Source organism: Lepidochelys kempii, chromosome 2, assembly GCF_965140265.1.
Source record: "Lepidochelys kempii isolate rLepKem1 chromosome 2, rLepKem1.hap2, whole genome shotgun sequence".
Taxonomy (NCBI): domain Eukaryota; kingdom Metazoa; phylum Chordata; order Testudines; family Cheloniidae; genus Lepidochelys; species Lepidochelys kempii.
In genome coordinates, this window is record NC_133257.1 from 39109511 (window position 1) to 39132540 (window position 23030).

The window sequence follows — 23030 nt, forward strand, 5'->3', positions numbered from 1 at the left end:
CCTACAAAGAACCAAAAGTGCAAATAATTAATTAGGCTGAGGATCTGAAAAGGCACCTCTTATTGGTCCAAGTAAATATAAATGTCTGAACACAGGTAATAGGGACTGTTCTCTTCATTCCTGGGCTGGAAAGGCAAATGAAGGATGGACTCTCATATAAAGCTTGTAGATACTTGGGAGAAGATCCTCAGCAGCTGTAAATGTCATAGCTCCACTGACTTCAATAGAGGAAGAGTAGGAAATAAAACCATCATATTAACACTGGCAGGCATATATATATATATATATATATAGTTGTGCTGCTTTGTCCATAAGAATGTGGCTGGAAAATGCTGTACTCTTACAATCTGCCATAGCTTTTTTTGGTTCATTTCAAATATTTCATTTCAAGCAAACACGGAGTGTTCATAATTTTCAAAACAAAATAGGATTTCAATGTTAGAAGCAGTGAACACAGCAAATGTAATATTTCTGAACAAATCACTAGAAAATGTACTGTAGGTGTAACTCTTCTGCCAGGTGAAGTCGGCAGCAAGAAGGGCTGGGTTCAGTGTCTAGAGGTTTATCTCAAAAACAGAAAATAGAACTGGCTGGAGCTCCCACCCCATAATCAGCTAAACTTAACACTATCCCGGCGTGCCTCTAAGAGGCAATGCTTCCCCACTCACAAGTACTGACTCTGCGTATAACAAAAGAGAACTTTTATTAAAAGGGAAAGGAAATCAAGCATTAATTTGGGAAAACACTGCAACTACATTCAAAAGCATGTGATCATACGCAAACCCAACCCCACAGCACGTTGTTGTAGAGTGTCCCTTGCCTCAGTTTCCCACCTTGCAGTGGGCAAGTTGGACAAATGAACATCCCTTTACCACATCACTCCCCTGGCCCTCTGCTGCACCCCACTCACTGTTAGCTGTCCTTGGTTAGTGGAGATACAGGGTTCAGAGGTGCATTCCCCTCCTACCCCGGGGGGTGGGAGGGACAATCAAGCAACGCGACTGCTTCTCTTTTGCCATTGCTTCTCTGCCACCACTGCTTGCTGCTCCTGCAATGTCATGTTCTGAGGTTCCGCCACTCAACCCAGCTCTTAGGTTCCCCACTACCTGCTGAAATCACTGTCAGCCAGCACACTCTCTGGGCTGTCTTTCACACAGGATCTCAGTTCTGCTGCCTTTTACTCATACAATAAGGATAACAACAATTAATTACCCCTGCATTCAAGTACTAGAGTGATTTGTAACCAAAACCAGCCAAAAATTGATCATTTTGGCAAATCAGCTCCATCATGCTGTGCACCTATGCTGAGTAGTTGTGTCTATGCAAACACAGTCTGCTCCTGAAGTTTTTTTCCCCAGTGCATCACTAGATATCAGAGGAGAGCTCATTCAGACCATGCTACATAGGCATTTGCAGGGAAATTTACTGGATGATTTACTATAGTCTTTTCCATCTCTTACTTTATGATTAACTGTAGGAAAGAATTGGCACAAAACACAACTTTCAACCTAAATTCAAAAGCCACATAGCCTGGCATAATACTACAATGAAAATATTTAGCTCAGCAATTTAGGTCAGTTAAGAGGGATATATTGTGTCTTGAAAAATGTTCATAAAAAGAGTCATCACTCTCGTTGGGAGTCAGATACACACCAGTAGTCAAACAGCTTTGCCAATAAATAGATTTGCTGAAGGTAAGCCCTAAAAATTTAGGTTTGCCCCTGGAATTTAATTCTCAATTCAGCAGGCCCAAACATAAACTCATTACTCAGACAAAACTCCCATTGAAGTCAATGGAAATTTTGCCATAGTAAACAATGTGGGATGAGGTCTTTAGACAAAGTTTCCTTCCTTTTAACTTCAGTAAGAAAACTCATATCTGGAAATAAATATTTGATTATTTTCAAGTGACTTTTCCTCTTCAGGGACAGGGATATTCTGAAGTATGCAGTTCCAGAACCCTTAAATTGCGATTTCTTGCTTTTTCCTTATCTGACTACTAGAGGAACCTGGTGCAACTTTTGTACATTGAGTAGGTCAGGTATACTGTCTAGCGCTAAGATATCAAAGATTTTAAAAATATTTTTTGAAAATGTGATGCAAATATTCATCCTTAGTGTTTTCTGGTACACTGAGAATCCTGAAAGTTTTTCTCCTTTAGCTGTTATTTCGATGATGGTTTAGTATCCTTTTATCCTTGATGATTGAGAAGGAGGTGCTCTGTCTAGCTAATCTACTTCTGTTTTTCCCTAATCTCTCTCTCTAGGTATTTGTGGTGTGCTCACCACTGTGATATCTGAACATTCAGACATGCTTTGATTTTAGCTTCAAGCTGATGATGTCTTTTGAGAAAACCCATCTAGATTTTTTCCTATACTATATGTATATTTTGAGTCCGTTATGTTCAGTACAGTTGACGCCAACTAGGTAGTGCAGACTGTAGGTGCTCAGGATTGATGAATTAGTTTCATTGCACTGGATAGCTCCTTGGGGCAGATTTGGCAGCTTCAAAAGAGGTTGATAGGAAGGTTCTCTTGGCCTGTAATATAGCCTCGGCATAGACTCTGAGGAATTTGTTGTGTTTGATCTTCTCTATATCACCCTTTTTTTGTAGAGCACAAGGATCCTTCCACTTAGCTGCTGTGGAATCCCAAAAAATCTGCTATGATTATTAATGGTATGATGTATAGTGCATTTAAAATGTGCAGGATGTTTTATAGACAAGTAACATGAATAGTCCCTGTCCTAGAGAGTTTACAACCAAAGGGTCTGGGTCCTGAAAAGACACACATGCTTAACTTTATGCATGTGCATAGTCTCATTACAGTTGTTACAGGGTTTGTATCATGTAAGTCTTTGAAAGATCAGAGACTTGTTAGAAATTACAGAACAAATTATTAGAACAAAGAATGAGAGGAAGGGGAGATGCAAAATAGGAGTAACAGCACTAAGATTATGTTTGTGTACTCGTATGTTGTGTACAAATCGTAGCAGTTCCTTGTTTCTTTCTAGATGCTAAGTGCGTTATTTAGGCCCTAATACTGCAAATGCTTATGCACCTAAGTAATTTTATGCACACGACTAGTCCCATTGAGTTCTATTGTATAATGCATGCAGAAAAGAAATCATGAGCATAAGTCTTTGCAGGATGGATGCTTACACTTTTTTTTTTTTTAACCTATGGAGTTTGGTAAAGAGGAAAACAGAGTAAGGGAAGTAGAGGATCCAAAACTAGGCAAGGGGAGAGGTATGTCTTGAAGGGAAAAGGTGGAAATGGGTGGAAAAGAGAAGTGAGCAGGGATTATGAGAATGTAGGTTGCAATGTAAAACAGGGCAACACAATTTGATTGGATCGCCAGAAGCAAATTGTTTAAGAAACTCAAATATCGGAACTGGCAATTACTGGCGACAGGAACAAAAAAGAAACCAAAACCAAAACCCAAGCATTAATGTATTGACTAAAAAAAATCCATATCATCTCTAGGTAGCAAGGGTGGATGATATCAGGAACTCGGAGAAATAATAAAAAGTTGGAAGGCTCAGCAACCACTTTGGAGCCCTGGGGTGCCGCTGCTGTGAGGCTCGTGGGATCCCAGTGAAGCCAGTGCACTTTAAGAAAAATACTCAAATGATAAATTATCTTAATGCAGAAGGGGTGTTATTTTTGCACAAAGTATACACACAAGCTAGTAACATTTGTTTAGATTTATACATAGGATTTATTTTATTAATTATTGTTTTTATGTTTCTTACAGAACGAGACGGAAGAGAAGTATTAAAATAAAGTGTCAGCTTTCAAAACCCCTTAATGACGTGGAAAGGAAATACCTCACACCTGTAATATTCAATGACAAGACATGATTTCTAAACACAGATTAGCATCTGTTTTCACAACATTTTCTAGACAGCATCTAGGACTGAAATACTCAGCCTGCATAACTGGATAGTTGAATTCAGCTGCTAGCAGAAAATACAGAGTGATTGTTCAGAATCCAAAAATATTAGCCTCAAAATGGAACACTTGGTGTAGTCCAAAAAGTCATTAACATGCAGCACCACTGTCATAGAGCAGAAAGGAAAACATAATAGAAACATGAGAAAAGGAGAGAAGAAGAGAGCCTGGGAAGGAAAAATGCTTCTTATCCAAGCTGGAGAGAAAAGAGGAGGGAGATGACATTCATAACCTTCTGCTCTTAATTTAGAATATCTTTCAAATAATCTATATTTGCATAGAGTGCTGACTTAGTGTAGCATTAACATTCTACTTATGAAACAGTACAATAAAATTCACAGATTACAGTATAAAGCCAGAAGGGACCATTGTGATCATCTAGTCTGGCTTCCTGTATAACACTGGCCATAAGATTTCCCTGAATTAACTCCTGTTTGAACTAGAGCAAACATCTAATCTTGACTGAAAAATTGTCAGTGATGGAGAATCCACCACAACCATTTGTAAATTGTTCCAATAATTAATTACCCTCATTGTTAAAAATGTACACATTATTTCCAGTCTGAATTTGTCTAGCTTCAACTTCCAGCCATTGGATTGTGTTATTCCCTTGATGGCTAGATGTAAGAGCTTATTATCAATTTTTTGTTCCCCATGTGAGTACTTATAAATTGTGATCAAGTCGTCCCTTAACCTTCATTCAATTAACTAACCCGATTGAGCTCCTTCAGCATGAGTGGAGCATGAACCCCAGCCCCACCCCTGCTGCCTGAGGCCCCGGCCTTTCCCCACCCCTTCCTCCCTCCTCCCCCGCCGGAGCCCCGAGCCCCCCACCCTGGGCCCCCCGGCCAGCCCACTGGAGTGCCCCCAGCCCTGGAGCACCGGTCAGCACAGCCCCAGCCCCCGCCCCCCAAGTCCCAGAGCGTTGGGTGGGTGGGCCCAGTGCCCTCAGCCCTGGAGTACCAGGTGGTGGGGACCCAGCACCCCTAGCCTGGAGTACCAGGCAGGCAGCCCCAGCTCCCCCAGCCCTGGAGTGCCAGGTGGCAGAGCTCCAGCACCCCCAACCCTGGGCAGCACAGCCCCACCTCCAGCGCCAGTGCCCCCAGCTCAGAGCACCAGGCTGGCAGCCCCAGCAACCCCAGTCATAGAGCACTGGGCGATTGGCCCCAGCGCCCCCAGTCCCAGAGCACTGGGCGGCCCCTTCCCCAGGCAGCCCGGGCACCAGCCCGAGTTGCCCCGAGGCCCCCACCCCAGCTCGCTTCAGGGAAGAGCGGGAAGCAGGAGGGGGCCTCAGGGCGGAGGATGGGCAGGGCCATGTCTGGATGTTTGGGGAGGCTTAGCCGCCCCTGGCCTGCAATACCCACTGCCCATGTCCTTGAGTCTCACTATGAGTCATATTTTGCAATCTTTGAATCATTCTTGCAGCTTTTTTCTGAACCCTCTGCAATTTTTTAACACCCTTCTTTAAGGGAAGACGCTTAAGGAAATCGAGGCTCAGGTGATCTTTAGTGGGATTCTGCCTGTTCCTAGAGAAGGGCAACAAAAGTGTGACAAGATTATGACTATCAACAGATGGCTTAGGCAGTGGTGCTATAAGGAAGGCTTTAGGATGTATGGCCACCGGGAGGCATTCATGGACAGAGGACAGTTCTCTTGGGATGGACTTCATCTGAGTAGGGAAGGAAATAGACTTCTAGGATGGAGGTTGGCACAACTGATTAAGAGAGCTTTACACTAGGAATTTGGGGGAGATGGTTGGGAGATGTCCAGGTAATCTCCAAGCCGGATTTTAGCATTGAGAGGGAAGAAAACGAAATAAGAGAGGATACAGCCGTGGGTAGGAGAATGTATATAAGGAGGAAGGGCAGTGTAGATACCAGTCTAATAGGTTATACTGGCTGTAGAATGACCGTGCCTAATAGGATACAGAATGTGAGTGAGGCCAAATAGCAAAAATTAAGATGTTTGTACACTAATGCGAGGAGCCTAGGTAACAAAATGGAGGAACTAGAGTTACTGGTGCAGGAAGTGAAACCAGTTATTATAGGGATAACAGAAGCATGGTGGAATAGTAGTCATGACTGGACTACAGGTATTGAAGGGTATGTGCTGTTTAGGAAAGACGGAAATAAAGGTAAAGGTGGTGGAGTAGCATTGTATATCAATGATGAGGTAGAATGTAAAGAAATAAGAAGCGATGGAATGGATAAGACAGAGTCCGTCTGGGCAAAAATTACATTGGGGAAGAAAACTATTAGAGCCTCCCCTGGGATAGTGCTTGGGGTGTGCTATAGACCGCCAGGATCTAATTTGGATATGGATAGAGCCCTTTTTAATGTTTTTAATAAAGTAAATACTAATGGAAACTGTGTGATCATGGGAGACTTTAGCTTCCCAGATATAGACTGGAGGACGAGTGCTAGTAATAATAATAGGGCTCAGATTTTCCTAGATGCGATAGCTGATGGATTCCTTCATCAAGTAGTTGCTGAACCGACTAGAGGGGATGCCATTTTAGATTTGGTTTTGGTGAGTAGTGAGGACCTCATAGAAGAAATGGTTGTAGGGGATAATCTTGGCTCAAGTGATCATGAGCTGATTCAATTCAAACTGAATGGAAGGATTAACAAAAATAAATCTGCAACTAGGGTTTTTAATTTCAAAAGGGCTGACCTTCAAAAATTAAGGAAATTAGTTAGGGAAGTGGATTGGACTGAAGAATTCATGGATCTAAAAGTAGAGGAGGCCTGGGATTATTTTAAATCAAAGCTGCAGAAGCTATCGGAAGCCTGCATCCCAAGAAAGGGGAAAAAATTCATAGGCAGAAGTTGTAGACTAAGCTGGATGAGCAAGCATCTCAGAGAGGTGATTAAGAAAAAGCAGAAAGCATATAGGGAGTGGAAGAAGGGAGGGATCAGCAAGGAAAGCTACCTTATTGAGGTCAGAACATGTAGCGATAAAGTGAGACAGGCTAAAAGTCAAGTAGAGTTGGACCTTGCAAAGGGAATTAAAACCAATAGTAAAAGGTTCTATAGCCATATAAATAAGAAGAAAACAAAGAAAGAAGAAATGGGACCGCTAAACACTGAGGATGGAGTGGAGGTCAAGGATAATCTAGGCATGGCCCAATATCTAAACAAATACTTTGCCTCAGTCTTTAACAAGACTAAAGAGGATCTTAGGGATAATGGTAGCATGACAAATGGGATATGGAGGTAGATATTACCATATCTGAGGTAGAAGCGAAACTCAAAAAGCTTAATGGGACTAAATCAGGGGGCCCAGATAATCTTCATTCAAGAATATTAAAGGAATTGGCACATGAAATTGCAAGCCCATTAGCAAGAATTTTTAATGAATCTGTAAACTCAGGAGTTGTTTCATATGATTGGAGAATTGCTAACATAGTTCCTATTTTTAAGAAAGGGAAAAAAGGTGATCCAGGTAACTATAGGCCTGTTAGTTTGACATCTGTAGTATGCAAGGTCTTGGAAAAAATTTGGAAGGAGAAGGTAGTTAAGGTCATTGAAGTCAATGGTAAATGGGACAAAATACAACGTGGTTTTACAAAAGGTAGATCATGCCAAGCCAACCTGATCTCCTTCTTTGAGAAAGTAACAGATTTTTTAGACAAAGGAAATGCAGTCAATCTAATTTACCTAGATTTCAGTAAGGCGTTTGATACCGTGCCACATGGGGAATTATTAGTTAAATTGGATAAGATGGGGATCAATAAAAATTGAAAGGTGGATAAGGAATTGGTTAAAGGGGAGACTACAACGGGTCCTACTGAAAGGTGAACTGTCAGGCTGGAGGAAGGTTACCAGTGGAGTTCCTCAAGGATCGGTTTTGGGACCAATCTTATTTAATCTTTTTATTAGTGACCTCGGCACAAAAAGTGGGAGTGTGCTAATAAAGTCTGCGGATGATACAAAGCTGGGAGGTATTGCCAATTTAGAGAAGGACAGGGATATCCTACAGGAGGATCTGGATGACCTTGTAAACTGGAGTAATTGTAATAGGATTCAATTTAATAGTGAGAAGTGTAAGGTCATGCATTTAGGGATTAATAACAAGAATTTTAGTTATAAGCTGGTGACGCATCAATTACAAGTAATGGAGGAGGAGAAGGACCTTGGAATATTGGTTGATCATAGGATGACTATGAGCCGCCAATGTGATGTGGCCGTGAAAAAAGCTAATGCAGTCTTGGGATGCATCAGAGAGGTATTTCCAGTAGGGATAAGGAGGTTTTAGTACCATTATACAAGGCACTGGTGAGACCTCACCTGGAATACTGTGTGCAGTTCTGGTCTCCCATGTTTAAGGATGAATCTAAACTGGAACAGGTACAGAGAAGGACTACTAGGATGATCCGAGGAATGGAAAACTTGACTTATGAAAGGAGACTCAAGGAGCTTGGCTTGTTTAGCCTAACTAAAAGAAGGTTGACGGGAGATATGATTGCTCTCTATAAATATATCAGAGGGATAAATACCTTATTTAAGCTCCGTACCAATGTGGACACAAGAACAAATGATATAAATTGGTCATTGGGAAGTTTAGACTTGACATTAGACGCAGGTTTCTAACCATCAGAGGAGTGAAGTTTTGGAATAGCCTTCCAAGGGAAGCAGTGGGGGCAAAAGATCTATCTGGCTTTAAGATTAAACTCGGTAAGTTTATGGAGGAGATGGTATGATGGGATAACATGATTTTGGTAATTAAATATTCATGGTAAATAGGCCCAATGGCCTGTGATGGGATATTAGATGGGGTGGGATCTGAGTTACCTAGGAAAGAATTTTCTGTAGTATCTGGCTGGTGAATCTTGCCCATATGCTCAGGGTTTAGTTGATCGCCATATTTAGGGTCGGGAAGGAATTTTCCTCCAGGGCAGATTGGAACAGGCCCTGGAGGTTTTTTGCCTTCCTTTGTAGCATGGGGCACAGGTCACTTGCTGGAGGATTCTCTGCTCCTTCAAGTCTTTAAACCACGATTTGAGGACTTCAATAGCTCAGACGTAGGTGAGGTTTTTTGCAGGAGTGGTAGGTGAAATTCTGTGGCCTGCGTTGTGCAGGAGGTCAGACTAGATGATCATAATGGTCCCTTCTGACCTAAATATCTATGAATCTATAATTGTGGACACCAGAAGTGGACACAATATTCCAGTAGTGGTTGCACCAGTCCCAAATCCAGAGGTAATATAACCACACTACTCCTATTCGATATGACTTCCTAGTCTTTTCCAGAGTTAGTGCTTCCCAGGATAGCGTAGCTCATCCTGCAAGTATAGCCTGCATTCTTTGTTCCTAGATGTATATCTTTACACTTGGCTATATTAAAATGCATATTATCTGCTTCTGTCCATTTTACCAGGTGATCCAGAATACTCTGTATCAGTGACCTGTTCTCTTCATTGTTTACCAGCCTCCCAACCCCCCACCAATTTTTGTGTCATCTGCAAACTTTGTCAGTGATGATTTTATGTTTTCTTCCAGGTCATTTAAAAAACAACAACATTAAATAGCAAAGGGCCAAGAACTAGTCCCTACGGAATCCCATTAAAAACACATTCACTAAATGATGATTCCCTGTTTACAATGACATTTTGAGACCTATCAGTTAGCCATTTTTAAATCTATTTAATGTGTTCTATGTGGATTTTGTATTGTTATAGCTTTTCAATCAAAATGTTTTGTGGTACCAAGTCAAATGCCTTATAGAAGTGTGAGTATATTACATCAACACCTTTATCAACCATGCTTGTAGTCTCATAAAAAAAGATATCAAGTTAGTTTGACAGAATCTATTTTCCATAAACCCATGTTGATTGGTGTCATCAGATGTTCGTCTGCATGTGTTTTTTTTTCTGTGTGCGGCACTGGCTCTGGTTAGATAGCCTGTACAGCACACCTCGATCTAACTGCCCAATAAGACCACAAGACCTGTTTTAGTAGCGAAGAAACTTGGTCAGGTTTATTGCCAGTGATGCATGGTCCTAGCTCCCCGGCTCAATGTCTACAGTTACACTAGCACATGTATGCCTGTGACAATGACACAGCTCAGTCAGTGGCAGGACTTGCCATTGCTCCCTAGGCTGGATGAAGGGTTAAGGTGAGGTAGCCCAACATTTATAGACTGAGACAAACAATCTGGGATAAACAACTTACGTGTCACCTTACGTTTTTCATGACATGTTTGTTACCTCCCCTTGTACTTTTCTCATGATGTTTCAGACAAAATATCCCTGTTCACCACCTGGCTTTGTACTTTTACTCCTGATATTTCAGACAAAATACCTCTATTCATCACTTTTCTCAAATCATTTTATCATGTGCTTGGTTGGGGTGTTCTTGTGCTGTCCTGCTGGAATGTGTTTACATATTCAGTGTGTTTTAGCAATGCTAGAAATACTGGTGCTGAGTTCGTGTACTGGACACTGACTTGCAGGCAAGCATCTGATTTTGACAGGTTGTGACTTGTTGCTCAGAGCATAACTTTTGCTACCTTTGGTTCAGGCCTCAGGCCTTGCACCAGGCCTATGCTTCAGGCTCGCTCTCTCTACTACAACAGGCATTAGTTATACTATCCTCCTTTAATTCTAATTGAATCATTCAGTTATTTTGCCTATAATCGCTGTCAGGCCTATAATTACCCTGGTTTACTCTTTTAAAATACTGGCTCAACAGTAGCTTTCTTCCAGTCTTCTAGAACTTCCCCAGTGTTCGAAGAGTTATTAAAAAATCAACATTAACGATCCAGCAAACTCTTTAGCAAGCTCTTTTAAAACTCTTGGATGCAAATGATCAAGATCTGTTGATTTAAAGATGTCTAACTTTAGTAGCTTCTGTTTAACATCCTCCTGAGTTACTATTGGAATGGTAAGTGGGATAGATATGATTTCATTATATAAAAGTGGAAATGTCAAGTATAGTTGTCCAAGCCAAAAGTTGGTTTTGTTTTAAAATTTTTTTGCCACCATCATCTTTGTTACTCAGCCCATAACGGAATCATCCTCAATCTATTCTCTCTTGGCAAACATACCCAGGCTGTTTCCAAACCTTTCCCTTCCTTCCACCATAACATTTCTAAGATTTGTCCTTGCTGCTAAGACAGCCAAAACTCTTGTCAAAAAGTTCATCGTCTCTTGTCTTGACCATCATAACCTCCTTCTCAAGCTGGTCTCCCTAACACTCACACAGAGAGCTTGGAGGAAGGAGGACCCTCCAAACCATTTACATAGTCATGATTAGGAGTGGTCTTGTCCCCATAGCAAAAAAACCACAAACAGAATCAACAACAACAGCAAAAAACCCAAATCCAAAACACCACTAACAAACAAAACATGCAGAACCATTTATATGTACACAATTTATATTCACCACATTTGACCTTACCATTACTACTGAGATGGCCCAGTGACTGGATGAGATCAGCTCATGGGTGAACAGCTGGCTGCACTCGCCATTCTCTACAGTAGAGTCTACACTGACTTCCCAGATAATTTTGAATCAAGTTCAAGGTCTTGGTCCTTATCTTCAAGGCCCTCAATGACCTGGGCCAATATATCTAAAAGACATCCAAAAGCTCAGCAATGAAGACTTTGGTTTACAGCTAAACTCCTCGGATACAATGGAACTCTCAACAATAAGTGTAAAGCTCATTTGTGCAGGAGACAGAGTTTTCTCAGGGGCCAGTCCAAAACTAAAGAACTCCCCCAGGAACTAAGGGCCATTATAAACCTCACCACTTTCTGTTCCAAGTGCAAGGTGCATTTCTTTGACCTTGCCTTCTCTAACATAAACACATAGCAACATGTATTTTTAAAACAAACAAACAAACCAAACCCCAAAACTATCCCATTCCCCCAACCCAAAACAAACAAACACTAAACCCAATACCCTACAAAAGCAAGACAGTCCACTGCACATGCTTCTCTCCCTGGGGAGAAGATGAGAGAACAAACAACATGTGACAGATGTGTAGTCATATTGCTTAATGAACTACTGGAAGGTACTCATATACTACAGGGATGAGTCCGGTATAAAAACCTATGCAGAACAGAATATTTCTAACTGCAATATTTAAGGACAGTCATGGAGGAAAGGTCCAATTAAAGAACAATTCTGGAAAGGATGAATATACAGAATATAGAAGGGCTAGAGAAAGGCAGGATGAGGGTTAAAGCAAAAATAATGTGAATTGTATTGAAAGTGATTCTTACATCTCTGAATAAGGTAAGAGAAGAGTAGAGGGATATGATAGTATAGGAGTGGAGATCAGTGGTGGCAAACAAAGCAAAATAAGTGGGTTTTGAGGCCAGGTCTGCAGGAAAGTGAGCACATTTGATGGAGGTTATAATTCCAGACGTAGGGAGTAGCATGAAAGAAGACAAGAAGGCAGTGATGAGCTGCCAAAATCTTAACAACTGGTTCCCTCCTCACTCCATGAGGGGGTCGTTGCCCACCCCCGCTCCCTGGGACTCCTGCCACATCCAATCCCCCACGTTCCTTGATGCGCCCCCCCCCAGGACCCCTGCCCCATCCACCCCCCCTCCCCTGTCCCCTGACTGCCCCCAGAACTGGGCAGGAGGGTCTCATGGGCCACCGTAGTGGGTGCCACCCCACCCCTAAGAGCCAGAGGGACCTGCTGGGGGGTGAGGTGGGGAGTCCCGGTGGTGCTTACCTGGGGCAGCTCCCAGGAAGCATCCAGCAGGTCCCTCTGGCTCCTAGGGGCGGGGGAGCATAGCTGGGGGGGAGTAAGGGGAGTGGCCGCTCCCCTCACTGATCACATCAAAAGTGGCGCCTTAGGTGTGGACTCCCTGGGTGCTCCGGGGCTAGAGCACCCACGGGGAAAATTTGGTGGGTGCAGAGCACCCACCGGCAGCTCCCCACCCCGTGCCCGGCCCCAGATCACCTCCGCTCCTCCCCTAAATGTATCGCCCCGCTCTGCTTCCTCGCCCCCTCCCCAGGCTTCCCGTGAATTAGCTGTTCGTCGGGAAGCCTGGGAGGGCTGAGAAGCAGGCAGTGGCAGCTTCACACTCAGGCTGAGGGTGGCGGAGGCGAGCTGGGGTGGGGAGCGGTTCCCCTGCGTGCCCCCCCCCCCGGGTTACCTGCAGCGGCGCGGGCAGCCCACCTCGCACCCCCCGCCCCAGCTCATCTCCGCCTCCCTGGGCCTGAGTGCGAAGCCGCCGCCGGCTTCTCAGCCCGTCCCGGCTTCCTGCGCGAACAGCTGATTCGTGGGAAGCCTGTGGGGGGCGGAGAAGCAGGGCGGGGCGGCGTGTTCAGGGGAGGAGGCGGAGACAGAGGTGAGGTGAGCTGGGGCTGGGGTGGGGCGGGGAGCTGCTGGTGGGTGCTCTGCACCCACCAAATTTTCCCCTTGGATGCTCCAGCCCTGGAGCACCCATGGAGTTGGCACCTAAGGCGCCACTTTTGGCCGGTTAAATTTAGAAGCCCTTTTAGAACCGGTTGTCCCTTGTGGAACAACCGGTTCTAAAAGGGCTTCTAAATTTAACAACTGGTGGGAACTGGCTCCAGCTCACCATTGCATGAAGGTCAGTATGAGAAGAAGAGATAAATGGAACAATAAGACAAGGGGAAGGGGCAACATGCAGAATGTAATGGGTGGGCAGGAGATGAGATGTAGGCAGCTGAAGTGCTAACCAGGGCCTTGAAAGTGAGGTAGAAGTGTTTGAACTTTGTCTGAAAAAAGTCTGGGTATTGGTTAAGGAACTTGAGTGGTGTGATGTGGTAGAAGAGGCAGATGATTACTTGTGTTACCAGATGTTGGAATCTGGGAGGCCAGAGGAGATTACGGTAAACCAAACAAGAGAGAACAGTGGTTTGAATCAGGGTTTTGGCAAGGAATACAGAGAAGTGACAGATTTTAAATTCTGCAAGGATTGATAGGAACATGAAACAAGTGCTGACAGAAAGTTCCACTGATTGTGGAATTATGTAAGAAGAAACAAGACTTTTTTAGAATTATTTTGAAAGTTTATTTTTGAAGCAACAATATGAAGGACAGAAATGAAGGAAAAGTCTGTATTTTGCTACATGTAGTTTGTGCTAATCAGCACTCAACAATGTTGCCCTACAGAAACCTCCAATAGTTCATTCTTCTCACTGCACTTTTATGTTTTAATGGGTATGAAGTCCACAGAATAGTAAATAATTACTTTGTGTTGGTGGTGCTGCTGCCGGCAAAACTGTGAAGTCCCTGCACACTAGTTCAGTAAATCAGTTTCATGCTTGGATAAATTAACATTAATATTGCCCTAAATCCTCTTGCAAATAAATTAAACTGCTCCCTTTCCTCCTTTGTTTTCAGTGACAGCAGGGGTGGCCAAAATGCAGCCTATGGAGTTCTACAAAGGAGCTCCAGGCTGCTTGGCTGGAGATGGAGCATCACATGCTGGGAGCGGTAATCTCCTAAATGGGTTAGCACTTTCTTGTTTGGAGTTTGTCTAGTGGGACCAACTAATGTGGTATGGTATTGCGACATAATGCTGTGTCACCCAGGCTGCCTTAAAACAGCAACAAGCTATTACTTGGTGACAAGTCATGACAAGACAGTCTTCTGGTTCCAAAAGCTGGGTGGAGTGCTAAGTGGGGGTGGCCTGGGAGTGATGTTGGATGGATGCATGCACAGGCTTTTCCTTCTTTAAGACGGGGAGCGCCGCCAACTCTTGTGATTTTTATCATGGATCTCAGGATATTTGGTGTTTTCCTTTAAAGCCCCAGCTCTTGGAGTCGTGAGCGTTTGTTTTTAAACAAATCAGGGTGGTTTTAGCCCTCTTCATAATGGGGGTGGGGGAGAGACTTAAGAAGATAAAGTAGGGTCCCAAGACGCAGCAGGCAAATACAAGGAATCCCAAACTGCTTATTTTCTAGCAGCTCCTGATTTGAGCCCAACGGTAAGTGTGCTCGGGGGAAGGGGGGCTCCTGGCTTTTGAATGCCTGGGGTTGGCAAGAGGCCTCCGCTGTGAGGGGTGGCAGGCAACAAGTCACCCCGATGGGAAGTCAGGGGAGCTGTTCAGTGTGTGTGTGGCGGCGGTGGGGGGCTGGCTCGGCATGAAAACAGCCCGTCCCAGCAGCTCGTTACCCCGCCCGCAGCCAGGCGGCAGGACGAGGGCCTCGGGGCAAAGGGCCCCGCCGCGTGTGAGGTGAGCCCCGCGCGGGGGTGGGGGCTCGGAAACCAAGCGGCCCGGCCCGGCGCAGCCCAGCTCGGCCCGCCCCGGTCCCGGCAGCGCCGCCTCCTGCCCCTCCCGCCTCACACACAGACGCTTCCTGCGCGGGGCCGGGCGCAGCGGGGTCGCGGCGGCGGCTGCCGAGTTAAAGGTCCGGGGGCCGGCCTGGCGCGGCTGCAGGGGCCCCTGCTGCCCGGGGAGCGGCCCGGACGCGGTCTCCGCGGCGTGCCCGGCAGGGAGCCGCCCGAAGCGCCGGGGAGGCGCGGGCGGAACCGCCTCTGGACAGGGCCCCTCGGGCCGGGGTCGGTAAGTGAGAGGCTGGGCAGGTAGCGCGTCCCCGGGCCCCGGGCGGGATCCCCGCTGCCCCGGGCGCTGGCAGCGGAGCAGCGTCCTGGCAGCCGGAGGCGGCGGCGGCGGCGGCTCCTCACATTACTGGCGGGTGAAGTCATCGTGTCCATTGTCTCCCGTCAGCTCCCGGCCGGGCCGCCAGCGGGGGGAGCCCGGGCTGCGGCGCCGAGGGGGGCGCGTCCCCCTCCCTCGCCGCACACAGCCGGGAGCTCTGCCAGGGCCGAGCTGGGGGGCGCCGCCGCGCTGTGGCCCCGCACGGGGTGGGTCAGGCTCTGCTAGCGGGGGCCGAGGCTCCCCCTAGGGCGAGGGGGCCTGGGAATGGCTACCGGGTGGGGAGACGTTACTAGCCCCATGTCCAGCTTTGCCATTAATCCCCAGGCGGGGAGAGACTGTGAGGAAACTCCCCCCTCTTCCCCAAAAATCATTGTGGGGCGCCTGTAGCACCCACACCTGGAAATGGGTCTGGCGCAGCGACTAACACACGCCTCTTGAATTGAACCTTAAAAGTAACCCTGGGTGGAGAGCGGGAGAGAGACTAATGCCCCCACCACAAGAGACTGGATTACATCTACTTAAGACCCATCATCTATGTAATGGGCCAGTGCTAGTGTAGACAAGCCTCCAGGGGCTGCTGCTGGCATGTTTAATATGTGGACCTGATTGGAGGGTAGTTAAGTGGTTAATGCCCCTTGGTGCCTTGTCTATACTAGCATTTTTACCAGTGAGTTTGCACTGGTGGTAATGTAGGAGCGGGAGATTTTCCCCCAGAAAGTCTGGTGTGGACACAGCCATAGAGCCTTAAAATTAGTGGGTGAGGGTGTGGTTGGGCTAGGAAAATACAGCTGGAAACACAACCTTAAAATGAAATATCCAGGGAGGACCCCCACCAAACAAATGACTGAGGGACCTGAACTGGTGCAGGTCTGCAGGTGGCATCCCCTGGGGCTCTACCCATAAATAAGGACATAAGGGGCAGCTCTGCTTGAGGGAGTCTCCTATGTCTTTTGGTTATGTTTTAAGAAGCAAGATGTAGAACGCTAGTATCTGCATGGAGCAAACAAGCAGGGGAGGAGATTGGCATTGGTATTCTTGAGGATTCTTAATACAATATGACTATTTCCGCATGGTGGGCACAACAGCTTTCATTTCTGTTAATGTTTTAGCGGGCATTGGTTTTGATTAGTGTTTTATATCAGCTATTCCTCAAAATGTGATGCTAATCATCACCAAGGTCAAAATTGTGAAAAGGGCAAAGTGTATTTGAGGAGTGGGGAATTGCAGGGCTGAATGCTGCAGATAGGTCTAATCAGAACCTTAGATTTTCTTCTTTTATTTCCCTGGATATTTTTCTTTTGTCCCACTCACCTCCAAATAAAACTTCTAAAACAGTATTGCCAGTGGAAAGGCTGGATTTCAGCATATGGTGAGCTACTTTTCACTGTGTCCACTGCAAAGGAAGGTTTTCAGTTTAGTATTATGATTGAGAATGAAATGTTCTAATTCAGCTTTTTCAAGAGATCTGTCAACTGACTTGTGGATCAAATCTGAGGGATCCAAATGGGAGTAAAATATAAAATGGAAATTGCACAAAAGTGGCAAAATTCATTTGCAACTACAAAAATGGTGATGGCCTTATGTGACTGCACTGTTTTGCTAAATTTTACTCATGTTGAACTGTGAAACTGTGTTTGAAGCAGTTTATGTAGCCCAGTGCACATGTAAGTGTAGTTAAAAATCAGGAAAACGTGTAGGCATTTTGTTTTCTGTATTCCCAGAAAATTAGTGCTGTTTTGCATTTTATTCAGATTGGAAAATGAAAATAAACCAGTCAGTTTCACTTTCTCTTGCACAGGCAGTAATGCTGCTGCCTTTTGGGACTACAGTTCTACAGAAAAAGGCTTATGTTTTAAAAAAAAGAATACATTAGTCTTGAAATTAGAAAAATCTGGCAAACATTTCTGTTTTATCAACACCCCCCTCCACCCCCCCCCTTTTTTTTTTGGAACAAAATATAAATATTAAGGTAAAAAGTAGTCGTCGCTTTTAAATGATCTGAAGTCTTGGGCCTTGCTCAAGCTCTCTGCATTTCCAGCCATTCTTAGCTTTGCAAAAATGAGGATAGGTTTGATCATTAATTCTAAAATTGGGAACTGAAAAATAACTGTGTCTTATATATGCAAAATGGCAGGACTTGTATGCAAGAGTCATCAGAATTCTTAAATTTCTGTTTAGTTATGACAGCAGTGGATCAGGAAGAGGGAAGATATTTGACGGATGCAAATGTGTACCTTTATAAAGTATGTCTGTCTTGTCCCCTGAGTTAACAAAATGTTATGACTGTTTCCCTTCTTATTTGTCCAGTAAGTAGGTTGCTCTTCCATACATCTTATTAACTTCCTTTCCCCCCTGCCCCTTTTACCCTGTTGTGGTACCCACCACAGTGCTCTTGCGGGCAGGACATCTGAATCCTTCCTTAGTACTAAAAATCCTGCGTTGAGGCCAGTGACAAAGGGGCTGTGAGCTTTCAAGTGCAGCAGCTATTTTTTTTGCACCCATGTCCTTTTATGCCCAAGTGCATTGTCTCTGGTATGTTGTTACTTTATTCTGGCCCTTGGCCTTGGAGAAATCATTCTCTAACATGCACCCTGAATTATAATGCAGTCTGCTGTCGATAAGTCACCAGATTTTGGAGAAGAATTTTTAATAATTAAAACAGGAGCATAGACACACAAGCACTTAAATTCCAAAGTGTTTGGTCTGACTCCTAATCTGTAACAGGAGCCAAGACTCAAACTGATTCTTGCTTACGGTTAATAAAAGTTCTTCATAGGACCAGTTCTAATGTTCTATGGTTGTTTACTCATAAGGGAGCTAATTTTTATTTTCCTTTCCCTCTGTATTTATTCCAGCTGTAAGTTTCCAGTGTCACTTCTGCATTAGCTGATGGAAGATGTGTAACTATGGATGAACCAATGCACATGCACAACTTCAAGATAAAAATGGTGTTGTATGTTGAATTGCTAAGTACAACTCACTTGCACAGGGAGATAAACTTCCACCAAGAAGGTAACAAGATGCTTTAAGCTTTGTTTTTCAGTGACTTGTGATATTTTTATTTTCTGTAATAAAAAGCTACATAAATACCTAGTAGAATACAAATTTTTTAGTACATTTGATTAGTGGCAGAAGGTGACTTTTTTTTTTTTTCCCTTGACTCAGACTTGTATGCAATTTGCCTTCTTGATACTCAGTCTTCCATGTTTTGTGTGTGTGTTTTTTTTGTTTTAATCTTGAGTGAGGACATTTTCAAGAAAAACACGAGATATGGCTATCGTTTCATTTGTAGATTTCTATTAGTCTGTTATACAATAAACTAAAACTAGAAAAATGGGAAAAAAATCAATAGCCATAAAAGTACTAATCACTTATCAAATATAGATAAATGACCCAAGCTAGGATCTTCCAAACTAAGGACCATTGCTAAAAAGAATACAGTTATGATCCCATATAGCCACTACCCTCAGTACTTTCCTTATCAGAAGGGAAGGATTGGCAACATTATTAAAATGTAACTACATTCTGGTGTTCTATAAAAGTTTTCAGTGAAAACAGCTAACTTCTGAACATTTTTTTGAGCAGACAGGGCCATCCTTACCCAGTTTCTAGAGCTCAGGGCATAATATTCTGTGGGCTTGCAGGGCCTTTTACCAATGAAAGAGCCTTACACAGCAATATCCTTAGCCTCTATTTATTAACAGTTACCAAAACAGAATGCATATGCTAAGCATATATAATGATCACCACTCCCAATAAGGCAGATGAACTTTTCCTAGTGGCCAGTCAGGATCTGGTCATCTGGAGACTCCAGCGTCTGCATGATATAGTTGGCAGGGTATTGAGGACTGGCAGCTCTGATCTTGGGTTGTGTCCTGGAGTTGGTTCCAAAGAACTTCCTTTTGGACCCCAGTTTACGTTGTTAAACTTGAGTCCTGCTTAGCTAAACCTTAACCAATCATTTTAAACTAAAGTACTACAAAACAGTATTTTTAACCAATTCTAGCCCCTTACGAAACAATATTTTATCCAATCATACCCCACCACCTTAGTTGATTTAAATCTTGCAAAATTAGTCATGCAACAGACAAACCATGCAGTTAAACAATAGAGAAATAGGGACCATAAAAACAAAACAATAAAGAACTATAGATTACACATTCACAACTTTTGAGAAGTGGTTCCTTGCCAGACAGAATGCTATCAAACAAAGTTTTCTTTAAACATCTTAAGATTTGTTTCTTTATCTGGTGATGGTGGGTACTATTGGGACAGGAGCACCTTCTTAACAGCCCAATATTTCATTGTTTTGATGTAATTTAGATGGAGTGTCAGGATGAGACGTTCTGCTCCTTGGCTCATGGCTGCTGCTGTCCTAATGCAGAAAAAGGCTTCAGACCTCACAAAACATGTCTTCAGAAAGACAATTGAAAGGTGCCCATCAGGAATTGAGTTTGCTGCAGCTGTGCTTATCATAGCTTAACTGTTCCTTTATATTTTCTAAGTAGTTCTTCCTGACATACTTCATTTTATCCAAATAATCTAGAAAATACTCTATAAAACACCTACTGGCTTTTAATGTGGTAATTGACATAGCTCTGGACTTTCTAAAGCTGCCAAACAATGTTATGGCCATCTCATTTGTAGTCCACTGGATTTTCTGGCACGTGGGGGATGGAGCTTTTCTTTTAAACTAAAGCTCATTGCCCTTCCCTTCAGTAGTCCCACATATTTTGTGGAGGAACTAGACTATGCCCTCAGGGCTGTTTCTATGGAATTCTCTCATTTTATCCTTTTCACAAATTATCCGTGTCACCTCAAGTTTTGGGAATTTTTTTTTAAATGAGTATCAATTTTAGCAGTTGACTACTTTAATCAGATTTCATTGAGAATAAATTGGCTGTTTTGATGGAATCTGGGCAAAAATTATTTCAAGTCAGTGATGCCTTCTAGTTTTGAAGAAAAGGTACTTGACAGAATGACACTTTTTTTTCCAAAACAGGAAAAACTTCCTTTTCTGCCAAAGCTCCAAGACATCAGCACAGCCATGTTCCTGTTTCCATATGAGTAGCTCCTGGGAGCCAGCTTTATCCCATTTAATTTTTGGAGAAACAGCTTTCAAGGTGAATTATAATGGTTGTGAACCTCAAAGAGATCATTTTATTAAAGACTGGAGGTTTGGGCTGGAAACTGTGCCATGTGAACATGGGTTACTGAACATAGGGATTTTACAGTGCCTATCAACTTAAGGGAAGCTTACTGTCAAGTTTCTATCATTACAGCACCAGTGTTCCTAAAGTATGGTATACCAGGAGTATATTTTTTTATTCCCTCCCTCCCCTTTAAACACTGTCTGCAGAACCTGAACCACAATCATGATGATGACGACAGTTGTAGCCCTTCAGAAAGGGGAGATGTTGATGGGGCCCTACCTAGACACTTTACTCATCCAGTTCCCTTTCTGTGAAGGAACAGAACTTTCAGTATATTCTAGTTAACTAGCTTAGTGGTAAACAGGAATGGGCATGAGGGAGAATGTTGACTGATACTTCTGCAGTAAATCTTTTTCTGGAGACTCCGATAAGACATCAAAGTAGAAAAATTTTTTTCCCTTCATGAAGAGGGTGGAATAAACTGATCCATTCAAACCAGATAGTTTCAGTCTTCAACTACACCAGTCCCCCAGAGCTTCAAGTCACCTTTTCAGGCTTGAGGATTTGGTGCTGTACGCTGTCCAGACTTCAAATGCTGCAACTCTTCCTGTCAGTACGATCTCTTCTTAGTCCCTCTCATTCCGTGATACTTTAATCACTGAACAGCCAGACATGGTAGAAGTGTCTTTTTGGTTATAATTGGACTGACCGCATGTTATAACAGAAACCAGCAGGCTGTTTGGAAATCCACTTAGGCGCCAGGATGACCTAGGCCCTTTGCTTCATCATCATCATCTAGGTAAGCATACTAATGCTGGTTGTCCTGTCTTCCAAACATGTAGCACCACAGGGACATCTGACTTTGAACGGATGGTATGTCTGTAGTGGCCTAGCCCAATTGGCAAGGGGATTGAAGAGTAGAGCCCAACAGGAAACTGGTTCTTTTGGTCAGTTGTGCAGAAGTATCCTCGCTTCCCCCCCATCTGCTCTTCATGTTTCCAGAGCCAACAGTTTTACAATAGACTTGCTGATTTGCAAACAAGTTCAGCTGTGAGATCTGAGTCTGGAAGCTAAATTCTTTAATCTTGACCAATTAATAATGTATCTTCAAGGAAGATTTCTTTTCCACAAAGGAATCAATGTCCTGCATCAAATACCTCACCCTAGGAGATCTAAATCAGTACTCCATTCTTTATTCTTTTGCTGTTCAACCTAGGAATACACTGCTTATTTATTACTTTTCTCCAGGTGGTACTTTGCACTTGTCTCAGCTTCCTACCAAAAGTGATCTTTTTCCCCTGCTTCCACATAAGGGTATAGCTATTTACTTTTGTTGCCTTTATAAATTAAATAGCAAGATACTTGTATTTTGTTTTAATATTAGGAGAGCCTAAATCATGTCTCCAGAGGAAGTCAGAAGCCCTGTTCATTCAATTTGAAGGTCATAAATGGAGCTGCCACATTTTCAGATTGTCTAACCAAATGGACCCTGAATGGTATCCAGAGCCTACAAAGCCAAAGTGCTGGTGTGCCTGGGAATGTGTAAGATTCCCCATTCAAGCATCCTAGGCTAGGAGAATAGAGAGAGGAACAGTGCAAAGCTACCTCCTGGTGATTCTTCCCCATTTTCCAAAACTCTGTGGTCTTAAATGTCTGTACCTGAACTGATACTGCATTTGGTCACTGGATGCCAAGAATATTTCTCAGAGTTCCTACCTGACTCCTCCTCCTTCTTCTTGCCACCTTTGCTTGTTCCCCTTTTTGTTGCCCAGGTTTACATTTTCTTGTGTGGTGGACTTCTAGTCCCAACTCTTATCTGCATTAGTGGCAGTGAGTCTCAGAAAAATGAACCTTTCTACCTCTTCTGTGATCTGACACCATTGCAGACACCCAACCAGAGTAAGAGTACAAGAAAGCCTCTAAGTCTCAATGGAGGAATACAGAGTTTTCACTATTAACAATTAAGTGACAATTCCAGGATAAAGTAGATCATGGATTAACTAATTTGTTTTCAGCTGTGGAAAACTCAACAGGAATAAAGAGAAGGATGCACCCTTCCTTGCAAGAATGCAAAATATCTTCACTGGGACAATCTGCACCTTGCCTGACTAAGGAAGGAAGAACAAAAACTCTTGTTTTCAGCACTTGTTTAGCCAGATCATAGAAAAACAGCTACACAGATAAATTTCTCCTGTATTGCCGATTCAAGGTATTAGACGTTATTTGATTAAAAAAAATGTTCAAATCATGGTTTCCACAATACTTGTTTTTTGTTTTCACTACCTGCAGTATAACTAGTGTACTTTTAAAGCTAGATCTTTTGTTTTCAAAA

General features: G+C 43.6%; 1 protein-coding gene across 6 annotated transcripts in view; it reads left to right on the forward strand.

Annotated features, from left to right (window-relative positions):
- The first annotated feature begins 15226 nt into the window (after nucleotides 1–15226).
- The window catches only part of RNF19A (ring finger protein 19A, RBR E3 ubiquitin protein ligase), a 96654-nt gene continuing 88850 nt past the window's right edge, over nucleotides 15227–23030 (forward strand). For 2 of the 6 annotated variants that reach the window (XM_073330442.1, XM_073330441.1), the window contains exons 1-3: nucleotides 15227–15449; nucleotides 18401–18557; nucleotides 20548–20668. The gene's annotated coding sequence lies outside the window, so the exon portion shown is untranslated. Of the gene's footprint in view, nucleotides 15450–18400; nucleotides 18558–19868; nucleotides 19980–20547; nucleotides 20669–22082; nucleotides 22908–23030 lie in introns of all 6 variants that reach the window. The other 4 variants (XM_073330443.1, XM_073330440.1, XM_073330439.1 and 1 more) reach the window with 3 other exon arrangements.